At 47.5% G+C, this 27,422-nt stretch overlaps 1 protein-coding gene across 1 annotated transcript in view; it reads right to left on the reverse strand.

Moving 5' to 3' along the window:
* The window catches only part of CPEB1 (cytoplasmic polyadenylation element binding protein 1), an 85,273-nt gene extending 65,875 nt beyond the window's left edge, over positions 1-19,398 (reverse strand). Inside the window, exon 1 of the mRNA XM_032791151.2 lies at positions 19,250-19,398. The gene's annotated coding sequence lies outside the window, so the exon portion shown is untranslated. The remainder of the gene's footprint in view (positions 1-19,249) is intronic.
* Between the last annotated feature and the right edge of the window lie 8,024 nt (positions 19,399-27,422).

Below are 27,422 nucleotides of genomic sequence, written 5' to 3' on the forward strand. Positions count from 1 at the left end.
TAGCTTGCTTGCTAGCATATATATACCTGCCCCTGGAAATTTCCACTACCTGCGTCTGACGAAGTGGGTATTCACCCACGAAAGCTCACACTCCAAAACGTCTGTTAGTCTATAAGGTGCCACAGGATTCTCTGCTGCTTTTACAGACCAGACTTCAGTTATGCTTAACACCTATTTAACCCCAGTGCAGCCGACAGCTCCATTGTGCCAAAGGAAAGGTGCTTGACCATGGTTTCTTTCCCAAATTAAAGATGTTGAATTTGACTCAATCTATGGAGTAGATAAAAGTAGGGGAGTAGGTTTTATTCTCTAGGAATACAGAGACCACGGAGCTCTGAGGAAGGACAAGCAGAAAGCAGGGAATCCATGTTAGTGCTTGTTAGGCTTAACTAATGTGGGAAGTTCAGAAGCACGCAGAGGCCATTCTGCAGGGCATATGGAAGACTCTAAAGTGAGAGACCTGGCCTACATTACGAATGTAGGCTAGTATAACTACACAAAATCCACATCCCAAAGTGATGCCATTAGACCAAGCTAATCCTGATGCAGACAGGAGAATTCTCCTGTCAGCTTAACTCCTCTCTCTTAGGAAGATGGAGAACCTACATAGACAGAAGAGCCCCTGGCATCAGCATAGGTAGTGTCTTCACTGGCTCACTACAACTTTAAGTGTAGACAAGCTCTCAGTAAAGCAGCTTCCATGCTGATCTGAGTGGCAATTCAGAACAGCAAAAAGCAGAACCAACTCAACTTCCAGGCCTTTGTACAAAAGCAGCACAAGAGGTACACTCCTTAGATGTCACCTTCAAGATTCAAGTTCAGCTAGAATGACTTACAATGATCTGACTTAGAGTAACTTTGAAGTGTAGATGAGCCCTTAACACTACAGTGACTCACCTGTACCACTAGTGAATCAGCGTAGACACTACCTACAAACAGGATTCTCCTGTCAGCGTAGGCAATCCACCTCTTCAAAAGGAGCGCCTGGGTTGACAGAATTCTTCCATCAGCTAGTGCTGTTTACACCAGGGGTTAAACCAGTATAGCTACATCTCATACCTGGTCTACACTATGCATTTATTCCAAATTTAGCAGCACTAAACCGATTTTATGCTGCACCCGTCCACACAAAGACTTTTAAAAAGAGCTCTTAAAACCGATTTCTGTACTTCTCCCTGACGAGGGGAGAGCACTGAAATCGGTATTGCCATGTTAGATTAGGGTTAGTGTGGCTGCAATTCAACAGCATTGGCCTCCGGGAGCTTTCCCACAGTGCACCATTGTGACCGCTCTGGAAAGCCATCTGAACTCTGATGCACTGGCCAGGGAGACAGGAAAAGTCCTGCAAACTTTTCCATTTCATTTCCTGTTTAGCCAGTGTGGAGAGCTAACCAGCACAGGTGACCACGCAGAGCTCATCAGCACAGGTAACAATGCAGTCTGAGAGAACTGAAAAAGCTCCAGCAAGGACCGCACAGGAGGTAATGGATCTGATCGCTATATGGGGAGAGGATTCCATGCTAACAGAACTCTGTTCCAAAAGACAAAATGAAAAAAGATTTGAAAAAATGTCCAAAGCCATAATGCAGAGGCCACACCAGGGACTCAGTACAGTGCTGTGTGAAAGTTAAGGAGCTCACACAAGCCTACCAGAAAAACAAAGCAGCAAATGGAAGGTCTGGGGCAGGGCCAAAAACATGCTGCTTCTATGCTGAGTTGCATGCAATTCTAGGGGGGGTCTGCCACCAGTTCCCCACCCCTGTCCATGGATGCTGAGGTGGGGGTGGTAATTGCAACCATGGCTGAGGACGGGGAAGAGGAGGACGACGATCTTGTAGAGAGCACAGCACTCTGTTCTTCTGAATAACCAGGAGCTCTCACCCTGATGGAATTATCCTCCCAAGCAACCATCCCAGACAATGGAATGGGACCTCTGGAAGTCTGGGAAGCCATGGAAGGGACCTCTGGTGAGTACCTTTGTAAATATAAAACATGGTTTAAAAGCAAGCATTTAATGATTAATTTGCCCTGAGGACTTGGGATGCATTTGCAGCCAGTACAGTTATTGGAAAAGTCTGTTGACATGTCTGGGGATAGAGTGGAAATCCTCTAGGGACATCTCCATGAAGCTCTCCTGGAGGTACTCCAAAAGCCTTTGCAGAAGGTTTCTGGGCAGCACTCCTTTATTCCACCCTCCATGGTAGGACACTTGACCACACCATGCATTTAGCAAGTAATCTGGTATCACTGCATGACAAAGCCTAGCTGCGTATGGTCCTGGTGATTGCTGGCATTCAAGCAACATCCTCTCTATCTCGCTGTGTTATCCTCAGGAGTGTGATATTGTTCATGGTAACCTGGTTGACATTCAGAAATTTAAGTAAGGAGACAGATGGCCATTCCTACTGGGCTGTTTGCCTGTGGCTGAAGAGAAATCCTTCCCTGCAGGTAGCCAAGCAAGGGGACAGGGGCGGGTGCAACTGGCGCTGAGCTTTTCTGCGTTTGGCTAGCAGGGATCTTTCCTGCTACCAGCCATGCAGTTGAGGAGGGAAAGGGGGGTGTTTAGCAGTGATCTTCCATACCAGGCATGGGGTGGTTTCTGCTGCTGCACGTTAACAGGAAAGAAGCAGCACTCAATGGGCTTTGCTTGCTATTTGGGAAAGGACGGCGCTAGATGAAGGCTGCAGAAGACGAAAGACAATAGCTTACCATGGCCGCATGCAAGCCGAGTTCTGCTACCCGGACCTGTGTATGATCTCTAACAAAGCCGCAGGCACTCAATATTAAGATGCAAAATGTGACCTTGTAGTGAAAACATGTGCTATGTAAGGTGAATAGTGTTCACCATAAAAAGAATATGACCATTGTTCTCTAAAATGTATTTAAGTACTTCTCTTCCTTTTCCCCCTCTCTCATGCAGCTGCAAATTTTTCAAGCCTCCCTACTCTGTCCCAAAGGCGCTCTCAGATAAGGTGATGAAAAAAAGACGTGAGAAGAAATGTTTTTGGAAGTCATGGAAGTGACCTGCAATGAAAGAGCTCATCTGAATGAGTGGAAGGACGTGGTAGCAGAGTACAGGAAAAATGCCAGTGACCATGATGACAGGAGGGACGCACGTGAGAAAAGGAGGGACGCTTGAGATGAGATGGCAGCATGAAGATCAGCAGTGATGGGATGCAACTCTGGGGCTGCAACTCTGGGGCTGCTGCGTGATCAAACTGACATGCTCCGGCATATGGTGGAGCTTCAGGAATGGCAGCAGGATCACAGAGTGCCGCTGCAGCCCCTGTATAACCCCCCCCACACACACACACACACCATGTTCCTTAGCCTACTCACCTGCCAGATGAGTAAGAACTCGTGGGGGTAGGCTCTGTGCACCGGCCCACTCCACCCCAGTGGACAGCCCAACCAAAAGGCTCATTATGAAATTTTTCAGTGGCCTTTTCCTTCCCTATTATTCTCCTCCCAAACCCCACCCAGGCTACCTTGTCAGTTCTCCCTCTTTTTATGATTAAGTAATAACAAAGATTTTTAAATGAGAGTGACTTTATTTCCTTAGAAAGCAAGCTGTGATTGAAGGGGGTGGCTTATAGGGAATGAGTCAATCAAGGGGGGGGTTCATCAAGGAGACAGTCACACTGTACCCTGGCCAGTGATGAAATGGTTTTCAAAACTTCTGATGTGCACCGCTTCCTAGTGTGCTCTAATCACCCTGGTGTTTGGCTGTGTGTGATCCGCAGCCAGGCGATTTGCCTCAGCCTCCCACCCCACCATAAAGGTCTTCCCCTTACTCCAAGATTGTTGTTGCTGCTTGCTGTGTGCTCCACAATGGGGACATTGGTTTGGCTGAGATCTGAGTGAGTCAGTAATGTGCACCAGTGTGCCTTTAAATGGCCAAATGCACATTCTACCACCATTCTGCACTTGCTTAGCCTGTAGTTAAACAGCTCCTGGCTACCATCCAGGCTGCTGGCTTCATGAGCCATGGCACCCAGGATAACTACAGGGATGTTGAAATGCCTAACTTATTTTCTGGTCTGGGAAGTAATTCCCTTGCTGCAGCCGTTTAAACAGAGTAGTGTTCCTGAAGACGCGGGCGTCATGAACCCTTCCCGGCCATCCCACATGGATGTTGGTGAAATGTTCCTTGTGATCCACCAGTGCTTGCGGCACCATGGAAAGTACCCCTTGCGGTTTATGTACTGGGTGCCCTAGTGCTCCGGTGCCAAGATAGGGATATAGGTTCCATCCTGTTACCCCACCACACAGTTAGTGGATGGCTTTGCTGCAGTGGGATTCCCTATGACCTGCACATTGCCCAGAGTCAACTTTTCATAGCAGCGGCTTAGTGATTGCTTTGGCTACTTGCATCACTGCAGCCCCCACAGTAGATTTGCCCACTACTGATCGGTAGCTGTCTGGCGTTGCAAGCTTCCAGAGGGCTATTGCCACTTGCTTCTCAGCTGTCAGGGCTGCTCTCATCTTTGTATTCTGGTGCTTCAGGGTAGGGCAAAACAAGTCAAAGTTCCATGAAAGTGCCCTTATGCATGCAAAAGTTTGCAGCCACTGGGAATCATCCCACACCTGCAACACAATGCGGTCCCACCAGTCTGTGCTTGTTTCCTGGGCCCCAAAATCGGTATTCAATGGCTAGAACCTGCTCAATTACCAGCAGAATCTCCAATGTGCCGGGGCCCACAGTTTGGAGAGAATTCTGTGTCCATGTCCTCACTCTTGTTGCCGCTATGCTGTATCCACTGCCTCCTTGCCTAGCTTTGCAGGTCCCAGTTCAGCACTGGACTGCACAAGAATGCGTGAGGTGTTTAAAATGTCCATGATTGCTGTCTTTGAGCTCAGCAGGGTCCATGCTTGCTGTGGAATGGCATCTGCATAGTTCACCCAGGAAAAAAGCTGTGAAACAGTTGGCTGCTGCTGCTTTCATGGAGGGAGGGGTGAGGCTGTACTCAGAAGCACCAGCGGCAATGTTTTTTTGCCCCATCAGGCACTGGAATCTCAACCCAGCATTCCAATGGGTGGGGGAGACTGCAGGAACTATGGGATAGCTACCCACAGTGGAACACTCAGGAAATCAACACTAACCTCGGTACATGGACGCACACCACCGAATTAATGTTCTTAGTGTGGCTCCGTGCACTTGACTTTATACAATTGTTTTACAAAACTGGTTTATGTAAGATTGGAATAATCTTTAGTGTGGACATACCCTCAGTGGTGTGGATTTCATACCCTATGAAATGTAACTATACTGGATTAGAATTCTAGTGTAGACCAGGCCTATATGCCACAATATGGGCAGAGTCACAAGTTCCATTTGTTCAAGCTTTTGTTCAGATTCATAATATGAATATTGCTTCAGTCTCCCAGACACAAGCCTACATTCCCTCAAGGCAAATAGTCACCTCAAGTGAGAGCTTGACATCAAAACCATGGTTCCAGGGAAGCTGTGCTAGTAATCCTTGCCCTGCAACCCACAAAGCTAGCTGTTATGCTGGTTACTGCTCTACAATCCTTACAGTAAAGGTAGACTGTTTATACATTTCCCCCTTGCATCTCCCTTGACTCCCCCCACCTGGAATACTTGAAACATGACCTTGAGTCATGGACGTGAGAGACACTTCCATCTAGTATTGATACTATGGTGATGGGAACTCCAGGAACATGATGTAAAGTTGCATGCAAATTAGATATAGCTTTCTAGATCTTGGTAGCATAAAGACCACACATCACTAGCACAAGCAGCTTACTAAAGCCTACCAAATAAAGAGGTAAGATTCAAATCACTGCAGTGGGACAATTTCCTAGTGCAAGTGCTGGAACCACCCAGAGGCAGAGCTCTTCTTGATCTGCTGCTCACAAACAGGAAAGAATTAGTAGGGGAAGCAGAAATGGATGGGAACTGGGAAGCTGTGACCATGAGATGATTGAGTTCAGGATCCTGACAAAAGGAGAGCAGAAGAATACAGACCCTGGACTTCAGAAAAGCCAACTGACTCCTCAGGGAACTGATGGGCAGGATCTCCTGGGAGAACAACATGAGGGGGAAAGGAGTCCAGGAGAGCTGGCTGTATTTTAAAGCATCCTTATTGAGGCTGCGGGAGCAAACCATTCTGCTGTGTAGAAATAGTAAATATAGCAGGCAACCACCTTGGCTTAATGGTGAAATCCTTGCTGATCTTGTAAATGTGTGTTTAAAAAGGTGGGAACTTGGAAAAATGACTAGGGAGTATAAAAATTGCTCAGGCATGCAGGAGTGAAGTCAGGAGGGCCAAATCACACCTAGAGTTGCAGCTAGCAAGGGATGTTAAGACTAACAAGAAGGGTTTCTACAAGTATGTTAGCAACAAGGTGGTCAGAGAAAGCGTGGGCCCCTTAGTGAATGGGGGTGGCAACCTAGTGACAGAGGATGTTGAAAAAGCTCATGTACTCAATGATTTTTTTGCCCATCTTCATGATGAAGATCAGCTCCCAGACTACTGTACTGGGCAAAAAACAGTATGGGGAGGAGGTGACCAGCCCTCTGTGGAGAAAAGTGGTTCAGGACTATTTAGAAGAGCTGGACAAGCACAAGTCCATGGGTCCAGAAGTGCTGCATCTGAGGGTGTTAAAGGAGTTGCTGGTGCGATTGCAGAGCCATGGGACAATATCTTTGAAAACTCATGTTAATCAGGGAGGTCCTGAATGACTGGAAAAAGGCTAATGTAGTGCCCATTTTTAAAAAGGGAAGAAGGATCCAAGGAACTACAGGCCAGTCAGCCTCACTGCAGTCCCTGGAAAAAATCATGGAGCAGGTCCTCAAGGACTCAATTCTGAAACACTTCAAGGAGAGGAAAGTGATCAGGAACAGTCAACATGGATTCACCAAGAGCAAGTCATGCCTGACTAACCTAATTGCCTTCTATGATGAGATAATTGGCTCTGGGGATGGGGGAAAGCAGTAGATGTGTTATTCCTTGAGTTTAGCAAAGCTGTTGATACAGTCTCCCACAGTATTCTTGCCGGTAAGTTAAATAAGTATGGGCTGGATGAATGGACTATAAGGTGGATAGAAAAATGGCTAGATCAGGCTCAACAGGTAGTGATCAATGACTCCATGTCTAGCTGGCAGCCAATATCAAGCAGAGTGCCCCAAGGGTCAGTCCTGGGGCCGGTTTTGTTCAATATCTTCATTATTGATCTGGAGGATGGTGTGGACTGTACCCTCAGCAGATTTGCAGATGACACTAAACTAGGAGGAGTGGTAGATATGCTGGAAGGTAGGGATAGGATACAGAGAGACCTGACAAGTTAGAGAATAGATTCAACAAGGACAAGTACAGAGTCCTGCACTTAGGATGGAAGAATCCCATGCATGCTACAGACTAGGGACCAAGCAGCTAGGCAGCAGTTCTGCAGAAAAGGACCTAGGGGTTTCAGTGGATGAGATCCTGGACATGAGTGTGAGCCCTTGTTGCCAAGAAGGCTAACAGCATTTTAGGCTGTATAAGTAGGGGCACTGTCAGCAGATTGAGGGATGTGATCATTCCCTTCTATTCGGCATTGGTGAGGCCTCATCTGAAGTACTGTGTCCAGTTTTGGGCCTCAGACTGGAAGGATGTAGAAAAATTGGAAAGAGTCCAGCAGAGACCAACAAAAATGATTAGGGGCTGGAGCACATGACTTCTGAGGAGAGGCTGAGGGAACTGGGATTGTTTAGTCTACAGAAGAGAAGAATGAGGGGGGATTTGATAGCTGCTTTCAGCTACCTGAAAGGGGGTTCCAAAGAGGATGATCTAGACTGTTCAGTGGTAGTGGATGACAGAACAAGGAGTAATGGTCTCAAGTTGCAGTGGAGGAGGTTTAGGCTGGATATCAGGAAAAAAACTTTCACTAGGAGGGTAGTGAAGTACTGGAATGGGTTACCTAGGGAGGTGGTGGTGGAATCTCATTCCTTTGAGGTTTAAGGTCAGGCTTGACTTAACCCTGGCTGAGATGATTTAATTGAGGTTTGGTCCTCCTTTGAGCAGGGGGTTGGACTAGATGACCTCCTGAGGTTCCTTCCAACCCTGATATTCTATGATGCTGCCAAAAGCTTTGGTACAAGACCAAGGAAGCAGTGATGAAGGTAAAGTGATACTGGGCTACTCAGACTACAGCACCAATAAAGGTCTGGAGAACCAGCTCCAACAAGCAGCATCTGTACTAATGCAGAATGAAGTGACAGCATGGAGAACTGCTGAAGCATTAGTCTTTGCAGAGAGAGATCTTTCTGTACTGGGTTGTCTACAACTGATTGACCAGAATCAAATTACATAAAAGGCTGACCAGGTGAGGCTTAAACAAGCTACTGCAAGGATTGTTTAGTTTATCAGAAGTGTTAACAGCCTCACCTCACAGCCAAGAACATATGTATTTAGACATATGAAGCTCCCTGAAGTGCTTACATACAATTACTTCTAAAAAACAGGAAACAGGATGTGCTAAAGTGACATAGCAAAAGGGAAGCTGGATCACTGGCTCAGTCCTGATGGATGGTGAGAGGGTTTTCATTCAACCTAGAGATGAGTAGTGGGGCTTCAAGACAATGGAAGCAGTGACTCAGAAGATTAGTTTGAGGACATGAACCAATGAGCCAGAGTTGAAGCCCAGCATGAGTTAGTGACCAAACCATCTCCCAGCTGTGAGGCTTCAGAAGTGAAGTGGACACTAGTTGGAACTCAGGATTTTACTGACTTTCAGCTGAGACCACATTTCAAGAGGACTAGTGAGACTGAGCTCCTTCTTGTGCTGAGTGGGGTCTCACCTGGGGCTGAAGTATGCTGATGTACAAGGGTACTGTGCAATAATGCCACTCATGCAGGACTTCCTTTAACCAAAGCTCTCAGCACTGGAGCCTGAGCTGGCTCCATCTAACCTTGCTGGAAAAGCTATGTTTTTTTTAGAATGCAACATTAAGTTTTATTGTGGGATTTGAACAGTTTAAGGAAACAGAACATGGTATGGTCACCCAGGGTAGTCTAGGCAAAACCAAGTTTAGATTAGGTCCCCACCTGGTCTAGAACACAGTGAGGTTTGTTCCCCACTTACCAAGCAAACTTAAGTCCTGAGTACACTGACATAGTTAAGGCAGCAAAATAAGTTAGTGTAGACAAGCCCTAAGCTGTCTAACTCGACATAAGATAGCTGGTATCTCAATGTTTCTAATGCCAGTGGAGCTGAACTAGTGAGGGAAGTCTTGCAATCTAGAGTAGACAGGCCTTTAGAAAAGCCTTTAGCTGGAAACAGCTGGTCAGAACAATCTCAGAACCATTCTATCAGAGAACACAGCTTTGGTGTTGAAATGCTTCATGCAATTGTGTTGATTTTGCCAAAGTTTTGCTTTGAAAAAAGGGAACATGCTGATGTCAAAACATACCATTTGCTATGTTTTAGAGCAAGTATTTTGACTTTTGTATTGCATTAATAAAGAGTAAAATCAAGATATGCAGTTTTGACTTTGCCAAACATCAAAACACATTTTGATCACCCAAAGCGATGTTTCAAGAATTGAGAATTTCAAAATTTTGGGTTTTGGTCCTAATTAGACCACTACAAAATGTTAATCTCAAAGTCCTTTGCAAAAATGGAACTTGTATCCTCTGCACAGCTCTAACTGGAACTACACTGGTTTCAGATGCAGAATGCCAGAGAGCAGACCCCCTCCAAGCACAGCAAGCTTCAGCACTGTAAAGTGCCAGTGTAGACAGTGCACCAGCAATGGGAGCAACACCCCTTGTGAAGGTGGGTTTTTTAGTTTTTTTTTTAAAAAAGCACTGGGAGAGCTCTCCCAGCACTTTCCCACAACTACATAAGCCATGGTAAAGCATTGCTACAGCAGTGCTTTAACATTGCCAGTGTAGACTAGCCCTTAGCTCTTCAGAGGGCTTTTCTTATCTTGGTGTCAGCTAGATCAGTGGTCTCCAAAGTGGGGTGTGCAAGAGGATCCTTTAGGGTGTGCGGCACGAGGAGTGCCACCAGAGGAGTGATGCTTTGGCAGTTCAGGCAGGAGTCCAAGAAGCTTTTTTTGCACTTCAGCAATTGAAGGCAAAAATGCTAGAGTGGCCCTGTGGTGCAGCAGGGGTGTGTGCTCAAATTTTTACTGGTAGGGGTGCGTAATCAAAAAAGTTTGGATGCCACTTAGCTAGATAAAAGACCTAGACACTAGTGTTCATGTAGCAAGACCTTCCTCCTTCAGCCAACAGCTTTTCAAGTTTTGTAATTCAGTTCACAAGTGGTAGGTAAAGGAGCAGTTTACAGTTTTGAAGGTGTGAAGGCTTAAAGCTGTACAGCCCTTAATGCTAAACACCATGTTTTTCCAAAGAACTAATGCAAATTCAACCAAACCCCTAATGAGGTTATGGAAGAAAGTGCTTCCAATATGACTGCCAGCTGCCTTGTTAGAGTCAATCACTTCACTTCTCCTGGGGTGCTGACTGTGTGGAAAGTTACAAGTCTGGCACAAAAGTTGAGCCTTGACTAGCTGAGAAGAGCGCTCGAGGCCTCATCTTCTGTTGCTATGGTGTTTCTACACAGACACTGCCCAATGACTGGAGACATACAAAAGCCACTCTAAGAACTTTACTTTGGCCTCCTTAAATTCCTACCACCAAATTTAAGATGTTTAAATGGAGCCTCACATACTATCACAGTAAGGACAAGAGCACTACATTCCTGGGAACAATGCATCAAACCAATTCCTGCAGGATGTGATACTGTAGCATTGACATTTCCATAAATTCTTACAGGAAACTGAGTGCTGGTGTTGAGACCCAGTTAAGGGAATACAAACAGATTAATGAGAAACATACCTGCTCAGATGTGAGCAGACCTGAATTTACAATCTTGATGGATGCCAGCTTTGCATACTGTTCTTCCCCTCCAAAACCAGCTGCTGCCATTTTGGTGTTAACATGAACTACATTGGGTAATGCCTCTCCTAGCAACCCAGGCTCAGTGTTCACAAGCAAACACCATATCTATACAAATCGTGGAATGATGTGCACAGCACATTCCTGACAGCATCAATATTGTCATGCTAGTGCACAGATAGAAGGAAGAGCCATGCTGGCTTCAGCTGCTCTGGTTTCAAACAAGTTAATTCTTGCCAAATGCAGGGAGCAGAGTCCACAATAAAGTGACTGGCCCTGCAAAAAGCAATTAATACTGGTCCTGTTAACCCAGTTACAGTCAGTAAGCAGTCTGACCCAGTTCTCACTCTCCCTGCACTCATGAGTCATGAAGTTTCCACAGCTCCAGTAACATGTCTAAGTAGTCACCTAAGCACTGTGCATCTGAGGCCAGGTCTCTACTACAGACCTATCTGTATAATTACATGCTTGGGGGAGGTGGGAGTGAAAAATCCACATCCCTGAGCCATGTAGTTCTACTGACCTACTAAACCCTGGGGTAGCCGGTGCTATGCTGACAGGAGAGATTCTCCTATCACCTCTGCAGGAGATTAGCTCCAGCATAGGATTGTCTTCACTTAAGCAGTGCAGCTGTGTCCAGGCAGCATTTTACATGCAGATCTGCCCACAATCTTCCTGTTTCCCCATTTCCTCACCTTTCTTCACAGAGTACAGGACAGGGCAACCTTTCCTTGTCCATCTGGCTGACAATCCCCCTTTCACCCCAACCCTCTTGACCTACCTCTCAGGATATCATACTAGTTTGTGATGACCGATTAGGTGGCCCAGAGGGTTGAGAGAAAGTGTGTTGTGGAGCACATGCTATGTATGCAGTCCTACACCTTCAGACAAAGTCAACTATCAGGGGCCTGGTTAGAATATAGGAACCCTGACAAATCACAAGCCCAGTGATTGTTCCAGTCAAGTGAAACAAATGTTCCCACATAACATTAAGTCCAAAACCTTTATACTGTGGAAACATGGGTAAGCCATGCTGTGGCATCATTATACTGCAAAATGGGACTAACTACTGTGCAATTTAGACAACCCTCCCCTTTTCCCTCATGTGGAGGATTCTGTAGTGTAGACAGGACCCAAGCAAGACCATTTGCCTTAACTTTCTTTAAGCCAGGTGTCTATACCCATGGGCCTGAGCCTGCCTAGCTGATTTTTCTGGATGCCTTGTGGGACATACAAACTAGAGTCTAATAGCATGACACTGCTCTATCAAGATTGGCTAATGCACTGCATTTTAGCAAATGGAATGGAGAGGGGTGAGGCAGAAGCCCAGGAACTGGGAATTGCTGCAAGAAAGGCAATATAGAACAGGAGATTGAGCAGACAGGAGGGTGGAGAAGGAAGAGATACATGGCAGAAACAGTGGCTGAAGAGCAGGACAGTGGACAGTAGAATATTAAATATTAAAGGCCAGACACCACCCTTGATCTTTATGAACGTTTCCCCATGAACATTAGGGCTGTGCTATGGGTGGAGGGAGTCTGGACTCCCACATTCATGCCCAAGTCCAAACCATAAGTAAGCTGAATTTGCTCTCTCATTTGACATAACTGTCTTAAGTAGCTCTAACAGTGCTCAATACCATTTCCCAGGCCAGCAGAGGCAGCACAGAAGAGTAACATCAGAGGGAGGATACACTCTATTGCATAGTTCAATCTTGTCTATACTAGCCAGGAAGCCAAGTTAAACAGTACCTGGTAGCAAGATGAACCATTCTGGCAATTACTGATCTGAGATCAGAGCTGCCTATCCACAGCAGCTCTGGAAGATCACCTCTGTAGGCCACCCCGAGACCAGGCTCAATCTAGCCTCACAGCTAGATGGGCATAAGAGATCTGAAAGTTTTGTTTGGTGGAAACTTACAATACTCTGTATTTAACATCTCAGGATTTTTTATGTTGAGACCCAGGATTCCCTTGATACATATATCTAAGATACAGAATAAGAACTTTAGACTACAGGTCCATCTGAAAGGAAATGCAAGGAGTTGTGACATTGCTTCAGAAGAGCCAAATGCAGGAAAACTGGATTAGTAAGGTAACTAGTGATGGAACAGAACAGATTAGGAAAAGGAAACAAATTCCAATGGTACCAATTTAAGAGAAGTTCACAATGGCATCTAAATTGAAAGCAGCCACAGGAAAGATAATGGCCAGTGTAATTCACGACAGTGGCTCATCCTTTCCAGACTACTGTACCCCTATCAGGAGTGATTTGTCTTGCATACTCCAAGTTTCACCTCACTTAATTACTTCTATACAAAAATAAAAAAAGTCACAGCACAGTTACTGACAAATTGCTTCCTTTCTCATTTTACCACATTATAAAATCAATTGGAATATAAATACAGTACATACATTTCAGTGTATAGTATCTAAACCAGTATAAACAGGCCATGGGTTGTATGGCATTTTAGTTTGTACTGACTTTGCTAGTGCTTTTCATGTGGCCTGTTATAAAACTATGCAAATATCTAGATCATAACAGAATATCAGGGTTGGCAGGGATCTCAAGAGGTCATCTAGTCCAACCCTTGCGCAAAAGGATTGAACTCAACCCTGTGTTTAGGTAGGCCAATGCTCAAACTACTGAGCTATCCCTCTGTCACGGAGTCCCCGGACAATGCTCTGGAACTGCTCCCCACAAAGCCAGTCAGGACTTTGGGGAGCCTCCTCTCCCTTGGAGCAGACTTGTTCAGGGCAAGAAGCTCACACGTCTTCACCTCCTGGGTCTCTCCTGCGAGCATTCAGCATCCTCTGCCCCTCCTGGGCTTTCCCACCAGAGCCACGGCCAGGCGGCGGTCCGGCGGAAGCCCACAGGGCTCGCCACCCATTTTCGCAGATCAGACCGTAGAAACTACTCAGCTAGCAAAAAACAGAGATTTCATTCGATGACAGGAACGAGTCATAAAAACCAGAGCTTGATCAGATACACACGAACCAGACCCATCAGGGGCCGGCGTCCATCATGGGGGGCACAGTGAGCCGACCTAGTCGGCCCATTCACTCTATCCCAGGCAGACTCGACAACACCTCCAGCCCTACTCGCCTGTCAGCCCCGTCTCCAGGCGAGAGGATCACCTGATCCACGTATTGCATCCAAAACACCTGCAGCTTGGCAACATCTTGACAGAGGAGGAGCCCAGGCCATCAGTGTGTAAGACAGCAGTGACCAGGCAAGATGCACTGGCCCTTTGCTCTGCCAGATACTTAAGAACTGCCTAGGGGACACTGAGGCACCAACACAGTATTCAGAGCAAACATTAGGAACAGTCCCAGTTCGTCACACCCTCTCCCTCCAAGATGATTTGATGTATCCCCTGGAAGACCTCTGCATACTGCTGGTTGAGAATTATTAGCTCATGGTGTATCTACACTAGAAAGGCCATAGCAGCAACTGTTCCATGGCAGCACAGATGCTTACTACTGCAGTAAAGTTACCTCAGAGACAGCAGCTAGGCCAACGGAAGAACTCCATCAGCCCAGCAGCAAAGAGGAGGTAGTTCTAAGAGCTGCTTCCCATTGGAGCCAAGTGAAGTTGGGGCTTATGGAGCTCCCCCCATGGCTTTTGGTCCTGACTAGTCCGTTTAACTCAGGGGTGGGCAAGCTTTTTGGCCTGATGGCCACATCAGGGTTGCAAAACTGTATGGAGGGCCAGGTAGGGAAGGCTGTGCCTCCCTAAACAGCCTGGCCCCCACCCCCTATCTGACCCCCTTCCATTTCTCACCCCCTGATTGTCCCTTGGAGGCATCCAACACCCCCCTGTTCCTTGTCCCCTGACCACACACTTCTGGGACCCCTTACCCTTTGTCCAACCACCCCCAGGACCCCACCCCATCCAACCCCACTCCTTGACCGCCTAACCCCTATCCACACCCCCATCAGCCCCCCAGTACTCCCACTTATCCAATCCCCCCTCCCCCCTGACCATCCCACCCCAGGAACCTCCACCCCATCCAACCATCCCCACTCCCTGACAGGACCTCCTGCCCCTTAATCCAACCCCACCCCCCCGCTCCCTTACCATGCCACTCAGAGCAGCATGTCTGGCAGCCACATTGCCTGGCCAGAACCAGATATGCTGCTGCTCTGCAGGAGCACACAACCTCACTGTGCAGTGTGCTGCCTGCTGGAGAGGTGGACAAGGGCTAGCCTCCCCCATCAGAAGCTCAAGGGTTGGGCAGGACAGTCCTGTGGGCTGGATGGAGCCTGTAGGCCATAGTTTGCCTACCTCTGGCTTAACTACATCTCAGGGGGAGTTTCACATCCCTGAGCCACACTACTATATTGACCTAGTTTGGGAGAGTAGCTCAGCCCTCAGCTGTGGCAGCAAAGAGGAGGCAGTTCTAAGAGCTCCTGCCCACTGGCGCCAAGGGAAGTTGGGGCTTATGAAGCTCCCCCCATGGCTTTCAGCCCTGACTACACTACAGACACTGCAGCAGGACAGCCACAGCACAGTGCACTGTACCACTGAAACTTTCTACAGCAATGGAAGGTGTTCTTCCATTACTGTAGTAGCATTTCAAGCATAAACAAGACATTTATGCAAAGTGTTAATCCTATTGGTGTAGGACAGGTAATCCACCTCCCCAAGAGGCAGTAGCTAGGTCAATAGAAGAGTCCTTTCATTGACCTAGAGCAGTCTAGGCCAGGGTTAGAGCATCTTAACTGATCAGGCTTGTTGGTAATCCTGCCGCAGTAGCTAGGTCAACAGATTTCTTCCACTGACCTAGCTATGTCTACACCAGGGGTTAGGTTGGCATAGCTCCACTGCCATTCACAGCTCTGAGGGCCATGCTACAACTTACTTTTTAAACGCAAGACCAGGCCTTTGTCTGGGAGTCTCTCCAGCTGCTGCAGCAGCAAGCATCTGACCCCACCCCTAGTCTGACCCTGGACTATCTAATGCAACAGTGTTCTTTGGGGGAGACAAGATAAACACCCCTGGCTATTGTTAAACACTACATTATGGCATTACAGCACTTTGGACAGAATCTCCAATATCATTTAATGCTTTAAGTTACCCACTTTCTTATCTAAGACAAATAAGTTGTGCTATAATTAGAGCACTATATTGCATCACCAGAGCCACTCAACTAGGCAGACAGTCATCAGGTAACTGAAAAGTGGCTTGACAAGTTGGTGTGGCATATGTCCCAGTGCTGGGGAAACCATTGCCAACTTCGGTTCGTGTGGAGCATCATTCAGCAAAGCTGAGTAGCTCCTACAAGTAAGGGCTCCAAGGTATGGTTCAGGTTGGAGCAGTACATGGCAGTACAGTGGCACATTTCTGAAGCTCTCTTGTCCTTCAGTTTTTGAAAAGCATATCTAGATGTTATGGTTGTGAACAAAGCATCAAAAGCAAGCTCAGTATAACAGATGTAGAGACAGATGATTCTTCAGGCAGCCTGGAACAATAAGAGATCTGAACAGCCCCATTCATCAGTAAGGTGTTAACCCACATGCTAAATAATTTAAATCTCAAAACTGTTAGCTAGTTCATGCCTAAGTAATGTGGGGATCAGATCTGCACAATTTGTGAGCAACACCTAATTGAGGCCACAAGGAGGGAGCATTTTTGTACCACTCTCTCCTCTAGCCTACTCCCAATTAAGCAGCCAAGCAGCTCTCAGAGCACACAACTGTACTTCGATCATGTGCACTAACTCACTCAGACAAGTTTGGAAGATAATCACCCTCCATCTCCCCCCCACTTTCATAAGTAGGTGTGGGTACAGGCAATGGAGTTGAGGGGCACCATGGTCATGGATCAACCACTTTTTGGACAGAACAAATCTGAGCGTCAGCTGACCCCATGCACCAGGTTGCAATGCCACTCAGATTGTGTAGAGCAGTGGCTCTCAGCCAGGGGCCCAGGAGGTTTCAGAAAATAACAAGAGAGCAGGACAGGCATTAGACTCTCTGGAGCCCAGGGTAGAAAGCCTTGCTGCTTGGGGCTGAAACCAAAACCCAAGCAACTTCACTTTGCAGGGCCCTGGGCAATTGCCCTGCTTGCTACCCCTGCCCTAATGCCAACCATGGCTTTTGATCTGCTGAACATGCAGAAAGAGTGTTGTGCTATAAAAATTCCATGGCCCACCTGTGCCATGGAATTTTTATAGCACATCAGGGGGGCTCAGAAAGGTTGAGAACCCCTGGTGCAGAGGTTCATGGGTCAAAGAGGTCAGGCTGTTGTTGGGGGCAGCTGAATGGTAAAGGGGGGAAGAGTTGCCCCACCTTTAAATAGGGCTCCACAGCCCTTAGGTGTGGAGAAAGGTTGCACAACTGTCTTCCAGTTTTAAGCACAGGTACTTCCATCTCCAGGGGCAAGGATCTGGCTCTTTATATAAGCTCTAAATTCAGAAGAGCTGAGAATAGCTTTCATTATGATGTGTAAAGGACTGAGGACCCATATCCTCTGTGTACTTCTCCAAGTCTCAGTCTGAATACACACCTTCTAGCCAGCAATAATTACAGGAAAACAAATCCTGAGAGGTCTGCTTGCAGGTTTCCCTGGTGACATCCTAGCCATTTGTGCCCTAATAGGCAGCAGCAACTATGGCAGACTGAAACTACCCAATGTTTTTATCTGACAACTTCTTATGGTGTGCAGACCTTTCTTCCCAAGGGATTAGTGTTTTCTTCACAAGCCCCCCAATGTTCAGATTGAGCTGTACCTTTGTAGAGAGGTTCTACACAATCTTGAGTCTCTAAAGGTTAGCTAGGAAAAACAACAGGCAGTGAAGCACCAAGTGCTAGCCTCCTTGCTTACAACAGGACACGAAAAGGGAAACGAGCAGGGATTCAGCCCAAGCCTGAAGGGGGCTGGCAGAAATCATAGCAAAGTAAGGTACACTATAAAAGATCTGAGCCTAAGTGCTTATGCCAGTTCCTTACCATTAATAGTTAACTCAAACTTTGGTTTTCCGACCACCTTTTCTGTCAGTCTAAGAACGCTGTGCTCATTCCCCTACCCCAGAGCAGCAGCAGCAAGTGCACCAGCACGGAACCGCGGCTCACGCTGGACCAGCCTTCCCCACCGAGAGCGGTGCCTCTGGGCTCCCCCGCCCCACGCTGACAGCTGCTCTCACCCGAGAAGCTGGAGACAGTCTCAGCCCAGGGCCTCTGCGCATTGCCGAGCGGCGCCGGGCAGGGGTGAGTGACCCGCCGCCGGCCCGGCCCAGCGCCCTCCCCAGCCGCGGGTGGGGGAGGCACAGAGAGCCCGGACTCGCGAGCGGCTCACCCTGCCCCGCCAGCCGGGCCCCTCACCCACCGCCGGCAGATCCGCAGGGACCGCCACGGCGCCCTCGGGGCACAGCAATGACCAAGCATCCTCCGGCCCCCACCGGCCCTCACCTGGCGGGGCTCGCCTCCGGGGCTGCTTGCAAAAGGGTCGCCGCTTGCCCGCCGGCGGCGTATCAAGCGCGCGAGGCGGCCGGGCCGCGGCGGGGTCCCGCCGCGGCTCAGCCCGGCCTCCTCCATGCAAGTGTGAAACCCACGTGGGGAGCGCCCGCTGGCGCTCGTGCGGCCCTAAGGGCGAGCGCGCCGCGCCACCCCAGATGACCCCACCCCACCGCTGCGGAAGCTCAGCGCGCCTGTATCACCGTCGCCAACCGCGCCAGGACACCCAGCAGGCGCCCGCAATCGCCGCGCTGGAGCGAACGGGCAGGGCGGCAGGGCTGCTCCCTTCCCAGACACGCAGCCGGGTCCCCAGCCGTGCACCCGCCAGCAGCAGCACGCTGCGAGGGGAGCCCGGCCCCGCGGACGTGCGCGCGAGGGTGAAGCTCACACGCACGTTACCGCCCAGCACCGCAGCTGGGCTCAGGAGGAGTAGAGGGCGGGTCTCGCCGCCCCAGCGAGCCGCTGACGCCGGCACCTGCTGGCCATTGCACCCCCGCACCCACCCCCCCGCTCCAGGCCGCCGCAGAAACTTCCGCAGAGCGAGAGCGGCAAACTGGCGCGGTCAGAGCCAGCAGTCTGGTGCGCACTGGTGCCCCGGACTTCCCGCGAGGGCCGCAGCGCCCTAGACCTGCGCCGTGGGCGACCGCTCCCTGCCAGTTCCGCCCGCCGCAAGCAGGGGGGCTGGACAAGTCAGACACAGCCCAGGGGTGTGACATCTGCCCCCCCCCCTGCCGGAGCAGCGCCCCCACCTGTACCTACCACCAACACTTCGCACGAGGAGTCTCGCCCCGCCCCTCCCGCCGTGAAAAGCAACACGCGGTTTCGCGCCGGCCAGCACGTGCCGCCCCGCCCCCGGGCTCGGCGGGGGGGGCGGCGGCGACTCACCAGAGGAGGCCATGGGCTGGGCGCCGGGGTCTGCGGCGGGTGGCGTGGCTGGTCTCTCGCACCAGCAGCAACGGGCGCTGCTTGGCCCGGCAGGATTTATAGCGCCCGCGCAGGCGGTTGCCCACTCCCGGCGCCCAGGGGGCGTCGCCAAAGGGCGGGGCCGGCCGGCCCGCCCACAGCCGTGGCGCCCGCCGCGGGGCCCCAGCCCCGGGGAGTTTGCAGACTCTCCTTGAGGACTGTTAAAGGGAGCGTCGCGCGCTCCCGGGGCTGGCTCGGCAGCTGCGCAAGACTCCTGGGTTCCGCCCTGCCTCTGGGAGAGCAGCGGGACCTAGTGATGGGGGGTAGGAGCTCGGACTCCTGGGTTCTGCCCTGCCTCTGGGAAAGCAGCGGAACCTAGTGATGGAGGGGTAGGACCTCGGACTCCTGGGTTCTGCCCTGCCTCTGGGAGAGCAGCGGGACCTAGTGATTGAGGGACTAGGAGCTCGGACTCCTGGGTTCTGTCCCTGGCTCTAGGAGAGATGGGTAGTGTTGCCTAGTGGTTGGGGCTGTAAGCCCAGATTTCTGGGCTCTGTCCTAGCTCAGGGAGGGGAGTGGGAGGTATTGGTTAGCAGAAGGGACCTGGGACTCAGGACTCCTGGGTTCTGTGTCAGCTCTAGAGGGGGCTGGGAGCTAGGACTTCTGTAATCCATTCCCTGTCACCCCTCACTGTGCTTTGTTCTTCACACCATGGCCTGGGCTATGTGTGCAGTCACATGGGAAAGCTGAATGAGGCACTGGGTACTCATGAAGTATCAGGATTGCTAGGAATTTGCGTTGTATGGCTTAGAAATCCACAGCATCACAAGGCCATTTTGGCAGGAGCCCCCCCACCTAATTTTATTTCAATAAAATACAGCCAAGTTGCAGTGACCCTTGCTCATCTTTAACATGACAGTGCAGCCTGCAAAGATGCCAGGTGCCAGAGGAAAATGCCCTGAACCAATGGGCAGGCAGTAGAATTCTGCATGGATCCATACCAGGATTCAGCCCTCAGTGACTATAGGCTTGTCTTCACATACAGCGCTACGGCGGTGCAACTGTACCTGTGCAGCTGTGCTGCTGTAGCACTTTAGTGTAGATGCTACTATGCAGATGGGAGAGCTTCTCCCATCAGCATAGTTAATCCACCTCCCTGGGACGTGGTAGCTCTCCTGTTGACATAGCACTGTCTACACAAGGGGTTAGGTCAGTACAACTATGTCAGTCAGGGTTGTGGATTTTTCACATGCCTAAGCAACGTAGTTGTACCAATATAGGTGTGTAGTGTAGAGTGGCCTCTAAAATATATTTTTAAGTTTAAGGAAAATGGCCAGTTAAGTATTCAAAGTCCAACCTAGCAAGCACATCTAGCAAGCATTGACTTCAGTCCCCTAATCTTCCAAAGTCTTAAGCACAAAAGTAACTTTACAAACCCATTCCAGGTAGTTGTGTATCAGATTACTCTGAGGGTCTGGATCTCAGCTGGAATAGACTTCACTGGAGCTAATGCCAATTCACACCAGCTGAGAGTCTGGCACCATGTTAATAAATCCGCAGGACTGGGGCCCAGGTTATAATACTGTGCTCTATTGTATCTGTGCATTGACTGTGTTAGTTAACTGACTATTCTTGTCTGGTTTATTGAAAATATTTTTTTATTTGGTTTTGATTGTTTGGGCCTTTCTGGAGATGCCTAATATAATTTGCTATTTAACTGTAAGTACACTGGTTGTTTTTCACCCTTTTCTTTAAAATTTCATTTCACTGCTAACACTGGTGGTAGTAACATCAGGAACAGTATAGACAGGCATTTTAAGTACCATGCTATTCAACTCAGCTAGAAGTGTATCTGCATAATATGCTGCTTAAAAAGCCATTGGTACCCTAGCATTCCTAGTTTTGCTACAACCACTAACAAATTTTAGGAAAAAATTCTTAATATGAACAAGACATGTCTGAAATGAGAATGGTATAGGCAGGGGTCAGAATGGGGGAGAAAAACAGGTGCTTTTCCAAGCTCTGCCCATAAAATGAACTCTGCCTACATGAGATACTACTAACTGTAGTTTGTGCAGATGTTCAAATTACAATTATGCCTGCAGGCTGTTGGGTCTCCATGTGCTCAGCTCCTCACTGGGATCCAAGAACACCATCTTGGGCTCAGTGAGGCAGGTATATCCCGGCCCACTGGGCTGCTTGACCTTCATTTCCCCATAGGTGAGGGGGGCTGAGCTGTCATTCAGAGGAGGTTGTGCAGATCTTCATACTATCATCCTGCGTCTCCTTTCTAGCATGCCTTAATGAGTGGTGAAATAGTCCACAATGTTGACATTCAACATATATTACTAGGTGTATGAGTTAGCCACTAGTGAAATGAAAGAGGTAGTTCACATCTCTCAGAGCTATTTGTGGTTCCCCAGGCAGACTTCACTGCATCAGTTTCACTTAGTTCAGGTTTTCAAGGCTCTCAGCAACCTGATCAGCTAGAGATGTGGGGGCATTTGGGGAGGTTAGGCAGAGGGCAATGAATTAGATTCTGGAAAGTAAGAACTTAAGGCATCACAAACATGTACGCCATGCTGCCACATTGCTCAAAGGAGAAATCTCTGGCCAGCAGATTTAAGGGCAGTAAGAGAGTTTTAAAATGTATTAGGAACAAAAAGAATCCTGACAATGGTATTGGTTCATTTCTAGGTGGAAATGGCGGAATTATCAATAATAATAATGCGGAAAAGGCAGAAGTATTCAATAATATTCCTGCTCAGTATTTGGGGAAAAAGCATGACATAGTCATGTCCTGTGATGATGATGAAACACTTTCCGCTCCAGTAGTAATTCAGGAGGATGTTAACAGCATCTACCAGTGTTGGACATTTTTAAATCGGGAGGTTTGGCTAATTTGCATTGGAGAGTTTTAAAAGAGTTGGCTCAGCAGCTGTACCATTAATGTTGATTTTGAATAACTCTTGGAACACTGGGGAAGTTATGGAAAACTGGAAGAAAGCTAATATACCAATATTTTAAAAGGGTAAATAAGACAACATGGATAATGTTAGGCTTGTCAGCCTGGCAGATCCTAGGGAAGATAATGAATCAGCTAATACAGGACTTGATTAATAAAGAATTAAAAGAGGATAATATGATCAATGCGAATCAACACGGATTTATGGAAATAGATTCCATCAAATTAACTCAATTTTTTCCCACAGATTACCAGTTTGGTTGATAAATATGTAGTGTTGCTATAATAGACTTCTGTAAGACATTTGTCTTTGTACTGCATGACATTTTGATGACAAAACTAGAACAATACAAAATTGACAGGGCACATATAAATGGATTAAAAACTAGCTAACTGCCAAGTCTCAACATATAATCGTAAACAAGGAGTCATCACTGAGTGAGTGTGTTTCTAATGGGGATCCGCAGGGATCAGTTCTTGGCCCTTGGCTATTTAACATTTTTGTCAATGACCTGGAAGAAAACATAAAATCATCCCTGATAAAATTTGCTATCCGGGAGTGGTAGATAATGAAGAGGGCAGAGAAATCTGGATCGCTAGGTAAGGCAAGTAAACAGTATGCATTTAATACAGACAAATGTAAAGTCATACATCTAGGAACAAAGAATGTTGGCCATACTTACAAGATAGGGGACTCTATCCTGGGAAGCAGTGACTGAAAAAGATTAGGTCATTGTAGACAATCAGCTGAACATGAACTCCCAGTACGACACTGTAGCCAAAAAGACTAATGTGATTCTTGGGTGCATACACGGGAATCTTGAGTAGGAGTGGAGAGGTTATTTTACTTCCGTATTTGGCACTGATGTGGCTGCTGGAATAATGTGTCCAGTTCTGATGTCCACAATTCAAGAAGGATGTGGAATAATTGGAGATGATTCAGAGAAGAGCCAGGGAGAATGATTAAAGGATTAGAAAACATGCTTTTTAGTGATAACTCAAGGAGCTCAATCTACTTAGCATAGCAAAGGGAAGGTTAAGGGGTGACTTGATCTCGGTCTATAATTAAAATTCAGTGTTGGTAAATGCAAAGTAATGCACATTGGAAAACATAATCCCAACTATACATATAAAATGATGGTCTAAATTAGCTGTTACCTCTCAAGAAAGAGATCTTGAAGTCATTGTGGATAGTTCTCTGAAAACATCCACTCAATGTGCAGCGGCAGTCAAAAAAGCTAACAGAATGCTGGGAATCATTAAGAAATGGATAGATAATAAGAAAATATCATATTTCCTCTATATAAATCCATGGTACGCCCACATCTTGAATACTGTGTGCAGATGTGGTCGCCCCACCTCAAAAAAAGATATATTGGAATTGGAAAAGGTTCAGAAAAGGGCAACAAAAATGATTGGGGTATGGAATGGCTTCCATTTGAGGAGAGATTAATAAGACTGGGACTCTTCAGCTTGGAAAAGAGATGATTTAAGGGGGGATATGATAGAGGTCTATAAAATCATGACTGGTGTGGAGAAAGTAAATAAGGAAGTGTTATTTACTTCTCATAACCCAAGAACTAGGAGTCACCAAATGAAATTAATAGGCAGCAGGTTTAAAACAAACAAAAGGAGGTATTTCTTCACGCACAGTAAGTCTGTGCAACTCCTTGCCAGATAATGTAGTGAAGGCTAAGACTATAACAGGGTTCCAAAAAGAACTAGATAAATCCATGGAGGATAGGTCCATCAATGGCAATTAGCCAGGATGCATAGGGATGGTGTCCCTGGTCTCTGTTTGCCAGAAGCTGGGAATGGGCAATGGGATGGATCACTTGATGATTACTGTTCTGTTCATTCCCTCTGGGGCACCTGTAATTTGCCACAGTTGGAAGACAGGATATTGGGCTAAATGGACCTTTGGTCTGACCCAGTATGGCAGTTCTTATGTTCTTATAAGTACCTATGTGGGGAACAACTATTTGATAATGGCCTCTTTAATCTAGCAGACAAAGGTATAACAAAATCCAATGGCCGGAAGTTGGAGTTGGACCAATTTAGTCTAGAAACAAGCCTAATAAGGTGTAAATGTTTACCAGTGAGGGTAATTAATCATTGGAACAACTTACCAAAGGTTGTAGTGGATTCTCCATCACTGGCAATTTGTAAATCAGGACTGGGTGTTTGTCTAAAAGATCTGCTCTAGTTCAAACAGGAACAGGTATCTGGCCTGTTTTATGCAGGAGGTCAGACTAGACGATCACATTGGTCCCTTCTGGCCTCGGAATCTACAAATCTGAGCCCTCTGCATTACCAAGTAGAGATTTCTAGGCTGCAGCTCTCTTAGCGACACTGATGAAGCGAAACTCCAAAGAGACTTAATTTGACCCTTTGCCATTTGAGATGCTGTACCCCATAATGCTTTATGGGAATATGCATAACCCCATAACTGGAATATTTTTTGTGCTGCCTGTGCCATGTAACATATCTCTGTAAAGGTTATGGTCTGCTGTATATATTCATTTTATTTGTACACATTAATCATTTTGTACTTGAGGTTAAGAGTATTGGTTGTATACCTGCTTAATTTCTAAGTAAGCTTTGTGAGGCATTTGGTCAGCTTCTTTAGGAAGGAATTCGCAAGGTTAAGTACCCAATCAGGAAGCAGTTGGGGAACAATGCATCTTTGAATGCTCCAATCCACATAAGAAGTCTTCCTGGAGCCATACAAGATACCATGTGGGCAATGGCTTCCGCCTGTAAAGACTGTGAGTCACGCATGGACATGTGACTTGCCCAGATGACTCCAAAACTCCATCTTGGATCTGGACTTTGGGTAGGAGTGAGGAGGGGGGTCTCCACCCACAAGAGAAAGTCTAAATCCCTGGGAGACCCCTCCATTTGGTCTTCAGCTGGCTAAAGAGAGAGTATCTCCACTCCCTAGGATACTTGGAAGAAACTGGAACAAAGTGACTGCAAGGGGGGTGAGTGATTGCTGGACCCAGGCTAAAAGGAGATTAGTCTGTAAAAGGGAGCATTCTGGAACTGGTGAGGATCTTGTCTGTATTTAGTTTGATTAGACATAGAGATGCACATTTTATTTTATGTTGCTTGGTGACTTACTTTGTTCTGTCTGTTACTACTTGGAACCACTTAAATCCTACTTTCTGTATTTAATAAAATCACTTTTTATTAATTAACTCAGAGTATGTATTAATACCTGGGGGAGCAAACAACTGTGCATATCTCTCTATCAGTGTTATAGAGGGCGAACAATTTATGAGTTTGCCCTGTATAAGCTTTAGACAGGGTACAATGGATTTATTTGGGTTTAGACCCCATTGGGAGTTGGGCATCTGAGTATTTGGAGCAAGTAATTCAGACCCTGGGTCCTTGTTGGAGCAGATGGGAGTGTGTGGCTCAGCAAGACAGGGTGCTGGGGTCCTGAGCTGGCAGGGGAAGCAGGGGGCAGAATTAGTCTTGGCACATCAAGTGGCAGCTCCCAGGGGGTTTCTGTGATCCAGCCCGTCACACCGTTGACTTAAATGGGGGCAGGAAAGGGCCCCAAGTGAAAAGAAGCACTTGGTCTCAAAGTGGCACTGGAGAGAATTCCCCAGTCTCTTAGAACCAAAGGCTGTTTACTTTTCCTGTTTCTAATAACTCCCTTCGTGCTTTTGCTAAACCTCCAAGGCAGTTGAACAAGGGAGCAGCCCATCTTCACAGCCTGCTTGATTCTGCAGTTGCAAGGACTGGAATTGCCAGTAGCCTAGTTTCATGGCCGCAAACTGTGATGTCCTGAATACAGGGCCTGTGATTTCACAAAGCAGTGATGCAGAAAGAGAAGCTGAGTTGGGGAGAGAGAGGGGCTGGCTCTTTTACTAGCACAGAGGTTGCAGAGGAAAACCAGGAACTCAGCAGCAGTATGTCTGAATAGTTTCTCATATCAAGGTTGTCCAGATGTGACAGTCCCTCTTTAAGTTAGCAAGGAGTTGTCCGCTCTGCCTCAGGAAATGCATCGGAGGGGCACCCGGGAAGGAGCACAGCATTCATTGGCATTAGCGAAAGAGCATCATTTGGGGGCAGAGCCTGTCTGCTGCCATGTCAACAGCTGCTAGAAGGAGAGAGAGGAGAATTCTCACCATCGTTCATGCTAACGAGGCCACTCTAGCGTGGTCCAGCCCCCTGAAGTCACTGGGGAGAAGAGTCTCCCCAGAGCTTACTCCAGAGCAATAGCAAAAAGCTGCTCAAGAAATGCAATGCAACCTAAGAACTAAAGGCATCAGAAGACAGATTAAAAACATTGCCCTGTAATCTCTCATTCTCAGTGTTCTGTTTGTACATGCCACTTGGTGTTGAGAGCTTCTGAAATCTTACAAACTCAGTGACATCGGACTGGGTCAGTGCTTGGGGGGAACCCCTTAGTAGCTGCAGGAAGGTGCTGCTGTTTTAGGAGGGGGCACTCATTTTATTTTTTTTGGCAGGGAGGAATGCCCAACAGCCTGGTGTCAGGGGGCATTGAGTGAGCTATAAAACTAAGGTCCTGACTGTTTAAAACCATTAACTTATATCCAGGCCTTTCAAGAAGAGTATGGGTGCTATGGACAAATTCGAGCTTGCAAATTCCATCCCCTAGTTAGCATTCTCCTCTGCTTCCTGCCCAGGGCATTACTGAGCAACGGTAAGCCGGTCTGTACTTTGGGCAGGGTGTTACCTGCAGACAAAGAGATCCTTGGCTGGCTTACCTGTTTGTGAAGACCTTTCCGTTGAACACTGTTGTATGAATGTAAGATTCTAATATTGTCATGTCCACACCTACACTCTTAAATTTATATGCAGATTTTTATGCTGGGCATTTAATTAATAATAATAATAATAATACTTTGCTCAACTATAGCACCTTCTGTCTGAAGATCCCAAAGCGCCAATGAGCTACACCTCATATCACCCCTCCTCATGTGAGCTATTGTCATCCTCATTGTACGTATGGGAAAACTGAGGCACAGAGAGAAAAAAGGACTTGTCCAAGGCCACAGAGACTAACTGAGGGACATGGAGACAGAACCCAGTCTCCTGAATCCAAAGTCTGTGATTTAGTCACAAGACCATGATTTAGTTGGGGAGTCCTGCTTTGAGCAGGGGGTGGGACTAGATGACCTCCTGAGGTCACTTCCAAGCCTGAGATTCTATGACCAT

Source organism: Chelonoidis abingdonii, chromosome 9 (genome assembly GCF_003597395.2).
Source record: "Chelonoidis abingdonii isolate Lonesome George chromosome 9, CheloAbing_2.0, whole genome shotgun sequence".
NCBI classification, from domain to species: Eukaryota; Metazoa; Chordata; order Testudines; family Testudinidae; genus Chelonoidis; species Chelonoidis abingdonii.